Source organism: Nycticebus coucang, chromosome 18 (genome assembly GCF_027406575.1).
Source record: "Nycticebus coucang isolate mNycCou1 chromosome 18, mNycCou1.pri, whole genome shotgun sequence".
In the NCBI taxonomy this organism is placed as follows: domain Eukaryota; kingdom Metazoa; phylum Chordata; class Mammalia; order Primates; family Lorisidae; genus Nycticebus; species Nycticebus coucang.
Genome location: NC_069797.1, coordinates 75,235,015 through 75,249,254, shown reverse-complemented (window position 1 = coordinate 75,249,254; position 14,240 = coordinate 75,235,015). Strand labels below are relative to the sequence as shown.

At 45.6% G+C, this 14,240-nt stretch overlaps 1 pseudogene; it reads right to left on the bottom strand.

Annotated features, from left to right (window-relative positions):
* Positions 1–7,951: 7,951 nt before the first annotated feature.
* On the bottom strand, positions 7,952–8,565 carry LOC128570807 (high mobility group protein B3-like; annotated as a pseudogene).
* Between the last annotated feature and the right edge of the window lie 5,675 nt (positions 8,566–14,240).

The following is a 14,240-nucleotide window of genomic DNA, read 5'->3' as shown; positions in this document are numbered from 1 at the left end:
TAAACAATGACAACTACAACCAAAAAAAAAATGGCCGGGCATTGTAGCAGGCGCCTGGAGTCCCAGCTACTTGGGAGGCTGAAGAAGAGAGTTGCTTAAACCCAGGAGTTTTTGGTTGCACTCTACCCAGGGCTATAGCTTGAGGCTCTGTCTCAAAAAAAAAAAAAAGCTGCAGTGACTTATAATTGTGCCACTGCCCTCCAGCCTGGGTGACAGAGTGAGACCCTATCTCTAAAAATAAATAAATAACACAAATTTTTAACCATTTGAGAATTAATTGCACATAATGTCTCTTTACCTATAAACACTGTAGTAAAGAATAGGACATATTCTTAAAAAGTCATAAACAATGGGCTCAGCGCCTGTGGCTCAAGCAGCCAAGGTGCCAGCCACATACACCTGAGGTGGTGGGTTCAAATCAAGCCCGGGCCCACCAAACAACAATGATGGCTACAACCAAAAAAAAAAAAAAAAAAATAGCCAGGTGTTGTGGTGGGCACCTGTAGTCCCAGGTACTTGGGAGGCAGAGGCAGGAGAGTTGCTTGAGCCCAGGAATTGGAGGTTGCTGTTAAGCCGTGATGCCACGGCACTCTACCCAGGGTGACAGCTTGCGGCTCTGTCTCAAAAAAAAAAAAAAAGTCATAAACAATGATCTATATTAGGAAATTGCTATTCATGCAATGCTATTATTTAATCTATGATCATGAGGGCGGTGCCTGTGGCTCAAGGAGTAGGGCACCGGCCCCATATACCGGAGGTGGTGGGTTCAAACCTGGCCCGGGCCAAAAAATGCAAAAATAAATAAATAAATAATCTATGATCATGTTTTGCCAGTTGTCCCAGTAATACCCTTTAATTTTTCTTATTTTTTAAAATCTAGGGGTGTTTTTTTCCCCCACAGACACTATGGCAATTTATGTCCTTTATTTAAAAAAAAGAATCTGTTGTAGGGTGGCGCCTGTGGCTCAAGGAGTAGGGTGCCGGTCCCATATGCCAGAGGTGGCGGGTTCAAACCTAGCCCCGGCCAAAAAAAAAAAAAAAAAAAAATCTGTTGTGGTTCCAGTCCAGTATTAAAAGTCTAGTATTAAATGCTGCGTTTAGGGCAGCACCTCTGGCTCAGTGAGTAGGGCGCCGGCCCCATATGCCGAGGGTGGCGGGTTCAAACCCAGCCCCGACCAAACTGCAACAAAAAAATAGCCCGGTGTTGTGGCGGGCGCCTGTAGTCCCAGCTGCTCGGGAGGCTGAGGCAAGAGAATCCTGTAAGCCTGAGAGTTAGAGGTTGCTGTGAGCCGTGTGACATCATGGCACTCTACCCGAGGACAGTACAGTGAGACTGTCTCTACAAAAAAAAAAAAAAAAAATTGCTGCATTTACTTCTGTCTCTTTGGTCTCACGTAACATGGAATGCTCCTCAGTCTCTCTGTCTTTTGTGACCTTGACATTTTTGAAGAATACAGGCCAGTTATCTAGCAGATCCAAGGGACTTTTAATGCGATTAGTCTTTGATAGCTTCCTTGCTTTCTGGCATGACCAGATGTCCCATGCTCATCTGTACATTTCCTGTTCCTGTTCCTGATCTCACCGGCCATTCCTCCGAAGATCCCTGATTCCTTCCCAGGGGAAGTGGTACTGGAGGTGAGACCTGGATCCTGAAGATGGAGCAGTGGTTCGGGATGAGCTCTGAGTGGGGCACGTGGACAGGTGAACAGCACCCAACAGAATCCCGAATGTTTTCATACCTATTTTTTTTTTTTTTTTTGTAGAGACAGAGTCTCACTTTATGGCCCTCGGTAGAGTGCTGTGGCCTCACACAGCTCACAGCAACCTCCAACTCCTGGGCTTAAGCAATTCTCTTGCCTCAGCCTCCCCAGTAGCTGGGACTACAGGCCCCCGCCACAACGCCCGGCTATTTTTTGGTTTTTGAACCCGCCACCCTAGGTATATGGGGCTGGCGCCTTACCGACTGAGCCACAGGCGCCGCCCTTCATACCCATTTTTTTAATGACAAATTTTATTTTAGGCCTTGGGAGGCTTACTTGTTTTTTGTTGCCCGATATGACTGATTTATTGTTGTCACCAGTAGCACAACCACAGACCTGGGATGTCCGCAGATGTCAAGGAAATGTCCGAGTCTGTGTATAAACACACAAGGTGACTGAGCAGAACAACTCAGATGACAATTAGGCGAGGACTAGTCAGTGCTGCAGAGAACGTGCTATTTTCCCGGGCTGCCTAGTATGGTAGAAATGGTCAGAATTGGGAGAGGTAGCCAGAGATCTTTTAATCTAACTGGCGGTAGGGCCGAGGGGTGCAGGTGTGCAGGCAGTAGGGCCGAGGTGTCCAGATCTGGGCTTAGTTCTATGTATTGCTGCTGGCCTCTGCACAGATGAGGTCCCTCTATGACCAAGTCCCCCTCAGAAAGGCAGTCTAGTCTTGCCTGGCCCCAACAACAACCCATCCCACCCCACACACACACTGCTTAGTTTGGAAGCCATCCAGACAGCCTGTGGTCCTGCCCATCCTCTGAACTTTTTGCTTCTTCCTATGGAGACCTGGGAGATATCAAGGCCTTTCTGCACTTTCAGAGCCCACGAGAGCCTGCCAGGATGTTTTCAAGCCTTGTCAGCAGGGTTGTGCTGGTGGCTACGCTGCCTTCTGCGATCAGAGCACTGTCAACATTTAATTCCACTTACAAAATCTAGGCCAGAAGCATAAAAGAAACTGCATGTAATTAGTTTGGTTATTTTCATGGGCTTTGTTTAGCGAGCATATTCCATAGGCAAATAGTTACATAAAAGGAGATAGGGGTATAAAGGACCCAGATGGAAAACCAGAAGGGAAAGAAAGAACCTTCTTTGGTTTGAACAGGTAGAAATAATTTCTTTGCAACACATATTCTGAAGCTGGCACACCCCTACCCGCATGCCTTACCTACATACCAAGGAGGGGGCCATTCTTTTCATTTTGGACTATTTTCACAAGCTGCCTAACTCCGGGATACTGACAAAGCCAATTTTCAAAAACACAGTAATCAATCATAATTACAGTTTGTGGACTTTGAGGCAAAATAAAATGAGACCAATAAAAAACATACTGAATCATTTACATCTCCTTGGAAATCAGTAAGAAGGCTGCTGTGTCCAGAATGACAGCAAAGTAGGGGCATCAAAACACGGTTTCAGAAAGAACTTGGTATTTTAACAAAATCATTGAACCAGACGCTATGGAAAAAAGCAGAACATCAGACTTCCTTGCTCTAATTTTTGTTATTCCAATCGCTCCTATTTTAAATTACATATGGTAATTTCCAGGCACCATCATCTTTTCTGTTCTCAGCCCTTTAAAGAAAGGACTAACCAGGCACAGGTCTTCCCTTTCTCCTGAGTCTCTTCCTTGCATTGGGATGGAATCTTCTCAAGTGACGGAAGAAGCGTTCCATCTAGAAGTTAAGGGACAACTGCTCTGCCTCTCTGTTAAGATGGGAACACATACCACATTTTAAAATCCCCGGTCATTATTTTTTTTTCATTTTACCTTTATACTTTCTAATGTTTCTTGGAATAAAAAGTTGTTTGTTTGTTTGAGACAGATTCTCACTCTGTTGCCAGGCTAAAGTGCCATGGCTTAAGCCTAGCTCACAGCAACCTCCAACTCCTGGGCTCAAGCAATCCTCCTGCCTCAGCCTCCTGAGTAGCCATGATGCCTGGCTAATTTTTCAATTTTTATCAGAAACAAGGTCCCATTCTTGCTCATGCTGGTCTCAAATTCCTGAACTCAAGCAATCCTCCCACCTCAGTCTCCCACAGAGCTAGGATTACGGGTGTGAGTCACTGCACCTGACCCCCAAAAGATTTTTTTTATAATAGCCACTTTTTTTTTTTTTTTTTACTTTTTTATTGTTGGGGATTCATTGAGGGTACAATAAGCCAGGTTACACTGATTGCAATTGTTAGGCAAAGTCCCTCTTGCAATCATGTCTTGCCCCCATAAAGTGTGACACACACCAAGGCCCCACCCCCCTCCCTCCGTCCCTCTTTTATAGTAGCCACATTTTACTATAATATCAAGAAAAGGGAATAAAGTTATTTCCATGATGTAGAGGAGGGGTAATAAAGCCACAAGAGAATATGGCCTCCTGCAGCTCAGAAAGCTCACACATCGAACACTCAAGGTAAGAAAACAAAAAATATGGAGGGCACTGTTGAAATAGAACAGAATTGTGAGCTGATTTGATAAGAATGGGTGACACTGTGTGGAACCCCGGAGAGGCAGGGGCATTCCGGGATGGGACATTCCAGGATGGGGCACTCCGGGACAGCCTCCTTCCTGTTTGCTTTGTTGGGAGCTGGGCACGTTCAAAGCTTTGCCCTATTGTTATCAAAAGCACATATTACCATCTACCTGAATTTGACTTTGCTGTGCCATTGTCTTCATCCACATTTCTTCTCTCTTCCAAAGACTTTCCCACTCAGGCTGACACTTTGGTTGTTCACTACATCACATTAGCGGACAGCACCGATGGACGGTCGGTGCCTTGAGATCCTTCAAACCCCTCACCTCAAAACATTGCTCTCGCTGTTTCTGCTGATTCTGGAGCCAATTCCTAGTCCTGCATAAGTCCTCACGTTGAAAGACTTGACTTAACCCAAACCTCCAAGACTCAGTCCATTCCAATTTTTGGTACGTTCATACCTCGTCTTGTCCAACTCGGGACACCACCAGAGTTCTGTCAAAGTAGCCTTCTCCCTGACCACATAATCAAGAAACTCAGCTTCGTCTCACCAACAGATTGGGTTGGTGACAGCCAGAAACTGGCTTTTGACTCCAATATGTAGGTCCTGAGGCATGTCTGGTCTAGCACGTGTCTGCACGGTTTTTGAAAACACTGCATTTGGGGGAGAGGATTAAACAGGCTTGTGTGTGAAAGCTGTGCTTGATATATTTCAAACAAAGTCCCTCAGAATTTGTTTCCAAAGTTCTACTTTATTTTTCTGCCTCTTACCAAGAGGGTTTACAATGTTTGAGAGATTTTCTCCAAGAGAAATGACCAGAAAAGTGGGAGAACAGTGGATGCGTTCTATACTAACGACGGGGCATGCATCCTACAGCGATCTTGTGCTCCAGGAGAGAAGCAGAAAGTAACCCCGGTCGCCATGTCTCAGCTTGGTCAGGCTGCTATAATGAGCTAGCAGACACTGGCTTACACCCACAGAAATTTACTCCTCACTGTTCTGGAGGCTGGGAAGTCCAAGATCGAGGCACTGGCAAACTCCATGTCTGGTGAGGGCCTATTTCTCATAGTCCGTGCCTTCCAGCTGTGTCCTTAAAGGGTGGTCTGGCTCTTGGGGATCCCTTTTAGATGGGCACTGACCTCAGTGGTTAGGGCAGAGTTCTCGAATCCTAATCACCTCCCAAAGGCTCCACCCACCTAATATCATTACCTCAGGGGCTAGGATTTCAGCATATGTTTGGAGGGGACACAGCATTCAGACCACAGCACGCCATGAGTGTTGTTTTTGCCAAATCCACTTGGCTATTTGACACAAACCAGGAAAGGCAATCAGCACCATTCTCCATATCCCAGACTCCCCAAATCCCTCTCTTTGCTGCAGAGGCCAGGTCTTATTCTCCATTTAGCACCCAGAGGAGGCTTTAGAGCACACGTTCCAAACCTGCACCCCCAACTTCTCACCAAGCTTAGAAGAAACCACAACTCCTCACTGACCCTTATGAGCCCTACATGCTCCAGGTTCTAGAGTAACAGCAAATACAAATTAAACATAAGAGGTTTAATTCTCTCTGGCCTCTGTATAAACCTTTTTAAAGCTAATTAGTCCATTTGCTAAATCCAGGAATGTCTTTCTTAAAGACCTGGGAGGCTGTGCTTGGAATTGTCGCCCTGGGCAAGGACAGGGCCTCATCTCCCAGTCTTTTTTTTTTTTTTTTTTTTTTTTTTTTCATCTCCCAGTCTTTGATGGGTGACTTATTCCATATTGGAAAACTCCCCCTTACATAAAGAGAGAAGTTGGTTCTTTCCATTTTTCCTCTAGATAAAGCCAGTTGGCTAACACAGATGGTGGCCCCAAACACCAAGTGAATAGGACAGACTGTGACAAGTGGTATTGCTGAGTCCTCTTCCTTATCTCCAGAACGTGTCTATAAAGAGCTATGCCTGCCTAGATGGACAAAAAGTTCTCTGCAGTCCCCCTGCAGGGGCCTGTGGTGCACATCACATCCTGGTTTAATGATTATTCAATAATAAAATTGTTTTCTTTCTCTTCTATCTTGGTGGAGTGATTTTCTGGATTGGGATGAGATTTTTTTTTTTTTGTAGAGACAGAGTCCTACTTTTATCACCTTCAGTAGAGTGCCGTGGCGTCACACAGCTCACAGCAACCTCCAGTTCCTGGGCTCAGGAGATTCTCTTGCCTCAGTCTCCCAAGCAGCTGGGACTGCAGGCGCCCACCAGAATGCACAGCTATTTTTTTGTTGCAGTTTGGCCGGGGCCGGGTTTAAACCCACCATCTTTGGTATATGGGGCCAGCACCCCATCCACTGAGCCACAGGCGCCACCCAAGATTTTGTCGGTTTTAATGCTACCTTCCCCATGCCCTCCTTTCCCTTGTATTAGGCTTATAGAGCACCAAGCACCTCCTGACTCAGTACTCTTAGTCCTTGGGTTCAGCGGGGCCCCTGCTGCCCATGTGTTCCTGGTGGCTTGCTTCCTTCACTCACCTAGTCACCTCCTCAGAGCGGCCCTCCCTGACCACACTCCACTCTGCCTGTACTCTTCTTTTTTTTTTTTTTTCAGTTTTAAAAATGTAATACTGTTTATTTAACTTCAAAAACATTTCAGCATTCTAAACATACAAAAAATAACAGAACATTGCAAATGTGTTTAAGTACAGAAGGTTCTTGAACTTTCATTGATGCAGTGGCTCTTCCGCTTGCCGCTTTGCCAACAATGAAGAGTTCTACAGTTTGTTTTAAAACAAACAGTTTAGAAACTACCGCACTTAACTAAAAAAAAAAAAAAAAATCCAAACACTTCTCATGCCACCTGACCCCCCTTTGTCCACAGCTAAGAATGGCAGCAGAATGCTATGTTACTATATACAAAAACAAGACAACCTGAAGCTAAATGGACGCTCACCGCAATGTCAACAGGTCCAGCTCACAGTGCACGCCCTGAGCTAGGGCCCCTCAGAAGGACATCTCTCCCCAGGGCCTTAACGCCAAGCAGGGAGCAGCAAGAGTTGGTCTCGGTTGTTTTGTTGTTTTTACAAACTATAGATATGTACAGTTGATAACTCAGGATTTCTAGCCAATAACCATATAGTTAACACCACCTTACAAATTAAAAAAAAAAAGCCAGAAACATCTTTAAATGCCTTGTCACACCAACAGCAAAGTGCACAGAGTGAGGAGAACATGAGAGTGCCTTTTCATTTTAAAAATGTTTGGAAGTGGGCGGCGCCTATGGCTCAGTGAGTAGGGCGCCGGCCCCATATGCCGAGGGTGGCGGGTTCAAACCCAGCCCTGGCCAAACTGCAACAAAAAAATAGCCGGGCATTTTGGCGAGCGCCTGTAGTCCCAGCTGCTCGGGAGGCAGAGGCAAGAGAATCGCGTAAGCCCAAGAATTAGAGGTTGCTGTGAGCCGTGTGACGCCACGGCACTCTACTCGAGGGCGGTACAGTGAGACTCTGTCTCTACAAAATAAAAAGTGTTTGGAAGTATGTACAACTTTGATACAGTTTCAGAGTGCTCCAGACACCCATGGCCACTTCATGTAAACCACTGACAATTTCTAGAACACTTGGAGACTACAATATGATCGTGATCAAATTTTGTGATTAAACCTAATGAGGGCAATAGACATTTCTCGATTAAGAGATGTGTCATTCACGGCGCTCCCCTACTCTAAGGTATTCACAAGGAGACAAACAGTTTTTTATTCATCCTCCTCCTCCTCGTCTTCTTCTTCTTCTTCCTCGTCTTCTTCATCTTCCTCTTCCACCTTTTTCCTGGCAACTTTAGTGGGGCTCTTTGCGCCATCAAACTTTCCTTTAGCCTTACAGTCAGCGACATCCTTCTCATCCTCTCCTTCAGCTTGGCTGCCTTAGTGATATAAGGCTGCTTTTCGCTGTCACTTAAGTGATTCCACATCTCACCCAGCTTTTTTGCCACATCTCCAATAGAGATACCAGGATTTGTAGACTTGATCTTGGGGAGGAATTCTGAACAGAAGAGGAAAAATCCAGATGGTGGCCTCTTGGGGGCATTGGGGTCCTTCTTCTTTCCTCCTTTAGCTGGTCCATCATCCTTCATTTCCCAATCATAGCGGACTTTATCAGCCTTTGCCATTTCATCAAATTTAGACTTCTCTTTCCCAGACATTGCCTTCCACCTTTCAGAGCACTTCTTGGAAAATTCTGCAAAATTTACAGGGACCTCTGGGTTTTTCTTCTTATGTTCTTCTCTGCATGTCTGCACAAAGAAGGCAGAGGCAGACATCTTGCCCTTTGGTTTCTTGGGGTCATCTTTAGCCATCTTGGCTGTATTGTTCGCTACTCTGGGCAGCACAGGGCACGATGCGCGGCTCAGCGCCCCCCAGCCTCGCGCCAGCTGCCTCCAGGAGAGCTGCCTCCTGTACTCTTCTTCCTAGCGCGAGTCACCGTTTAATGAATTCTGAATCCTCTTCTGTCTCTGTTTTGGAAGCTGACCTGGAAGGGGGCAGGTCTGCTCCGTTCTGTCCCTCGCTCTGTCCGCAGCAGCTATGGCTCCTGGTGTTGGGGAAACAGGGCTAAAAAGACATCTCCTGCCACCCCCAGGAAACTTCTCCACAAAGGAGCCTTCAGCACAGCAATCGTTAGCATTCTCCTGGAAAGTCCTGTAGCCACCGATTTGAACCCTTGCCCTCTGGATACTGCTGGAAGTCAGGGCTGGGTGTGGCCAGGGTAGAGGCTGTCAGTCTCGCCCTCTGCCTTTCTGATGTTCCAGGAGACTCCCTGGGCCTTGTGGCTGCACTGGGAACACTGGCCAGAGCATCCTTGGTGTGCCGAGCCAGCGGGGTGCTGCTCCTGTGCGGCTCTGATGAGCCTGGATGTTTTTTTTTTTTGTAGAGACAGAGTCTCACTGTACCGCCCTCGGTAGAGTGCCGTGGCATCACACGGCTCACAGCAACCTCTAACTCTTGGGCTTACGCGATTCTCTTGACTCAGCCTCCCGAGCAGCTGGGACTACAGGCGCCCGCCACAACGCCCGGCTATTTTTTTGTTGCAGTTTGGCCGGGGCTGGGTTTGAACCCGTCACCCTCGGCATATGGGGCCGGCGCCCTACTCACTGAGCCACAGGCGCCGCCCAGAGCCTGGATGTTTTCTGTCACGCATTTACACACCAGCTACGGTACTTGCCCCCAGAGTCCAGCATATAGTAATCTCTTAGTAAATGTCGCATGAGTTAAGTCACAAGCAAAAACTTTGATTTCGTGTCATATTTCTTTTAGATAGCGCTCATTACCATGACACTACCTTGAATCAGACTAATTCTTCCAAAAGGACTTCTCAGGTCCCAGGGAGTGATCAGCTCTAATCTTAGAAAATGAACTAGGATTCTTCTGTAATTATTGGGGTTTAGGAGAACAAGAAATCCTGCAGAGATAGAAGATCAAGTAAGTTTATTAGGTCCTGACCTTTCTAGATGCCTGAAAGAGCTGCCCACTCCAGACCAGTCTTCTGAGACAACTACACCAGGTTGTCCAGGAAGCAGAGCATTCTGTAAAGAAGAAATACCAGAAGCTAATTTAATGTTTAATCCTCGCTTGGGGCACTCTTAATCATCTACTTGTACCTCATTCAACAACAAAGAGTCCTGTCGTTCTGTTTTTTCTGTTTTACCAAATGGCATTATGTTTTGCCTCCGCGTTACTCTACGCAAATTCTAGAAAATAGAAATGTCAGTTGAGCTTGTTAGGAGGGCGAATATCATGACTTCAGGAACCAGGAGCTTTCTAGCTAGAAAACAGAAAAAAAAAAAAAGTTTGTCCAAAGAGGAGTGTAAAACGATATCTTTATACTTGGAGAAGAAGAATCCCATTCCCAGGCCCTAGTCTTTACAAGGCCTCATATCACAAACACGGAGTTATCAAAGAACAAAGGCACCACTGCCACTTAGATCTGGGGCTTGACACTGGTGCAGCGTCATCTCGTATGTGTTGATAACGAACACCGTTCAGGTCCCTGAGAAGGGCTTCTCCACCTCTCCTGCCCTGTGTCTTCCAAATCAAAAGTGGAGGGATGCTGTGAAGATTTGTAGGTTCTTCAGAGGCAATCGCTGATCCAAAGTGAGTTCGAGCAATGCAGGTGCTTAGGTAAGAAAAAGGACTTGTTGGCTCGGTGCCTGTAGCTCAGTGGTTAGGGTGCCGGATACATACATTGGGGCTGGCAGGTTCAAACCCAGCCTGGGCCTGCTAAACAAAAATGACAACTACAACAAAAAAATAGCCAGGCGCCTGTAGTCCCAGCTACCTGGGAGGCTGAGGCAAGAGAATCGCTTAAGCCCAAGAGTTTGAGGTTGCTGTGAGCTGTGACGCCATGGTACTCTACCAAGGGCAATATAATGAGACTCTGTCTAAAAAAAAAAAAAAGACTTATTAATTAACTTTCCAATTCCTTCTTTCAGTGAGCAAAAAAATTTCCCAAAAACACATTTTCCCACTTGGTTTGTCTGTTTCGTTGCTCCCAGGTCCTGATTCTGGAGATACTCCCAAATCAACACAGTATCTGCCACAGTTCTAAGGAATATTACGCACTAGGATACAACTCGTATCGCTCTTAAATGTGGATGAATTAGATCAAGACACCCCACGTATGAAGCGTGATGCTGCTTCTTTGTGCTGGTAACTGGACGTACATTGAATTGACGTAACTGCAATTGTGGTTAGTTTCATTTTTTACAAAAACATGTTTACAGACACTTTGTCACTTTATTGTGGCGGTCTAGAACCCAACCTCCAGTATCTCTGAGGTATGCCTGTACAAGATTTTTTTTTCTTTTTTGAAACAGAGTCTCACTTTGTCACCGTTGGTAGAGTACTACGGCATCACAGCTCACAGCAACCTCAAACTCTTGGGCTCAAGGGATCCATCCGCCTTGGCTGGGATTATAGGTGTGATCTCACACCTTTCTTTCTGTTTCAGTGGAAGGTAATAAGCCAGGGTTCTAAGCCACCTTTGAGATTTCCTCGCGTCTCTGGGGGTCACCCATGGTATATGTGAGGTACACATGTTACTAATGTTTGTCTTTCTCGTGCTAATCTGTCTTTTGTCATAGAGGCCCTCGCTGAGGATTGTTTCAGAAGGGTGGAAAGACTGTTGTTTTTCCTCCCCTCTACCAGCGTCTCCAGCAAGCTGACTTCTAGCAAGTTGAACCTTTTCTGATTAATCCTGCATTCACCTAAGTCATAAAGTATATCTTACAGCAGGGAGGAGCCAATAGCTGACACTTATCAAGCATTCCAATCCTGGAATGATTCTAAGTCACTGTCTTTCTAGAAAGCTGTTGAATATCAATGGGAAAGTGTGCCTTGGCAGAGGAACCTCCCCCCACCCCCTACCCATCAGCTAATTTTTGGCTTCAGTTGCCTTCCAGTGAGGACGGTGAGTGTACAACTCAAAACTACAGGTAGTGACAGACATGCAGATTCTGACCTGGCTGTGATTTCCCTCCTCCTAGTGGAAAAAACAGTTTCGCCCCCATTTCAATTCATTTTAACAACTTTTACTCATCTAAATTAATTTGTGCTTCTGCACTTCTCTTTTGTTTGTTTCTTTTTTTGTTGTTGTTTTGTTTTTTTTGATACTCTACCATGTGTCACCCTTGGTAGAGTACCGTGGCATCATAGCTCACAGCAACCTCAAACTCTTGGGCTCAAGCGATTCTCTTGCCTCTGCCTCCCAAGTAGCTGGGACCACAGGTGTCTGCCACAACGCCCGGCCGGTTTTTGGTTGCAGTTGTCATTGTTGCCTAGCAGGCCCAGGCCATGCTCAAACCCACCACCTTCTGTGATGGGGCTGGCGCCCTACTCACTGAGCTATGGGCGCTGAGCCTGCACCTCTCTTTGACTTGTTATTAATATCTGCCCACTTCTTTCTTGAGCAGAATAAAATCTTTAATGCATGTTCATGTCTCATCTCTATGTGAGAGAGTCATGGTGTTACCTTTTACTGAAAATTATCTGTTAGCAACTTTTATCTGCCTGTCAGTTCTCACGTATCCTGTTGGTAGTGCCCAAAGAGGACTAAAACCCAGAGTTGTAGTTTAAAAAGGAGAGAAACTGGAGGCTGAGGCAAGAAGATCGCTTGAGCCCGGATCTTTTTGTTTGTTTTTTTGAGACAGAGTCTCACTTTGTTGTCCTGGTAGAGTGCTGTGGTGTCACAGCTCACAGCAACCTCAACTCTTGGGCTTAAGCAAATCTCTTGCCTCAGCCTCTCAAGTAGCTGCACCTGCCATAACATCTGACTAATTTTAGAGACAGGTGGGTCTTGCTCTTGCTCAGGCTGGTCTCGAACTCCCGAGTTCAGGTAACCCACCCGCCTTGGCCTCCCAGAGTATGAAGATTATAGGTGTGAGTCATCTCACCCAGACTTGATCCCAGGAAACTGAACTTGCGTTGAGCTATGATGATGCCACTGTACCTGTACTCTACCCAGGGTGGCAGAGAAAGACCCTGCCTCAAAATGAAGAAATAAGCAAACAAAGAAATTAATTAATTTTTAAAAAGGAGAAAAAGGTAGATCTTTTGAAACATAGGAATGATGTTTGAAAAATGGTTGAAAAGTTAATTTCCCCCCAAACATACATTTCACCAGATCCCATGGTTCTGTTATGGCCTGACACTGTCAGCCAAATGCAGAGAAAGGGATTAGGTCCAACAACCCTTATTACCAGAAGGCCAGTAATTCTAACAGTGACAGCAATCTCTCAAAGACTGTTCTGCCTTGGCTGTAAGTCTATTAATTTTTATAATGGAATACAAAGAAACAAAACCAGAAACTTTTAACTTTATCTGAAAGAAAACATTAAGTAGCCTTTACTCCAATAACGGAACAATATTTATTTTTTTATTCAATCATAACTGTGTACATTGATGCATTTATGGGGTTCAGTGTACTGATTTGATATACAATGTGAAATGCTTACATCGAACTCATTAACACCTCCATCACAGAGTCTCACTTTATCACCCTGGGTAGAGTGCCATGGCATCACAGCTCACAGCAACCTCAAACTCTTGGGCTCAAGTGATCCTCTTGCCTCAGCCTCCCAAGTAGGTAGAACTACACCTGCCACAATGCTGGCTATTTTTTAGAGATGAGGTCTCACTCTTGCTCAGGCTGGTCTTGAACCAGTGGACTCAGGCAATCTACCTACCTCAGCCTCCCAAAGTGCTAGAATTACAGGAGGTGGGCACCAGGCCTGGCCTACAAATAATGTAACAATATTTAAGGAACATAAAAGTAACCTTTATCTAACAATATAACAATAAAAGTAACCTTTACTCCTACAATATAACAATAAAAGTAACCTTTACTCTAACAAAATTTGTAAAAGAATCATCAAAGAAAACAACATAAAAGTAATCTTTACTGTAGCAATTTAACAATACTTACTATGTCCTACTACCTCCCCCAAAGTCTTTTGAGATTAACATCCTCACAATCATGGTGAAACCTTAACTAGATGATCATGGAAGGTGTGTGGGCATAGAATGTGGGCTGAGCAGACTAGATCAGCTGCCCCTGCTTCAGCTTAGCTTCTCAGACTCCATCTTCTAGGGCACTTTTCTGGCTTCAGTTCCGCCCAGCCAGGTGCTACAGCAGCACTGGGCTGGAACTTGAGAACCAGGAAACTAGAACTCTGGATTATCCCACCCACTTCTAGGGCACTTGCTGGCTTCACGGTCTCCAAGTTCAACCCACCGGTGAAGCAGTGAGGAGCCCAGGTTCTCAGCGATAGCTGGGAGCCCAGGAGCTCCAGCAGATCCCCTATCCTGGGGAAATAGAGAGCACAGCCAATGCTTTCTTCAGAACACAGGGCAAAAAGAAAGAGTCATCTAGTCAAACCAACTGCTGCGAGTAAGATGGACACCATCTCACGGTGCACTTCATCAGCCCCGCTTTGCAGACAGGCTCCAGGATGCAGGAGGAAGGTGATTGCAAGTGCTAAGAGCAGAGAACTCA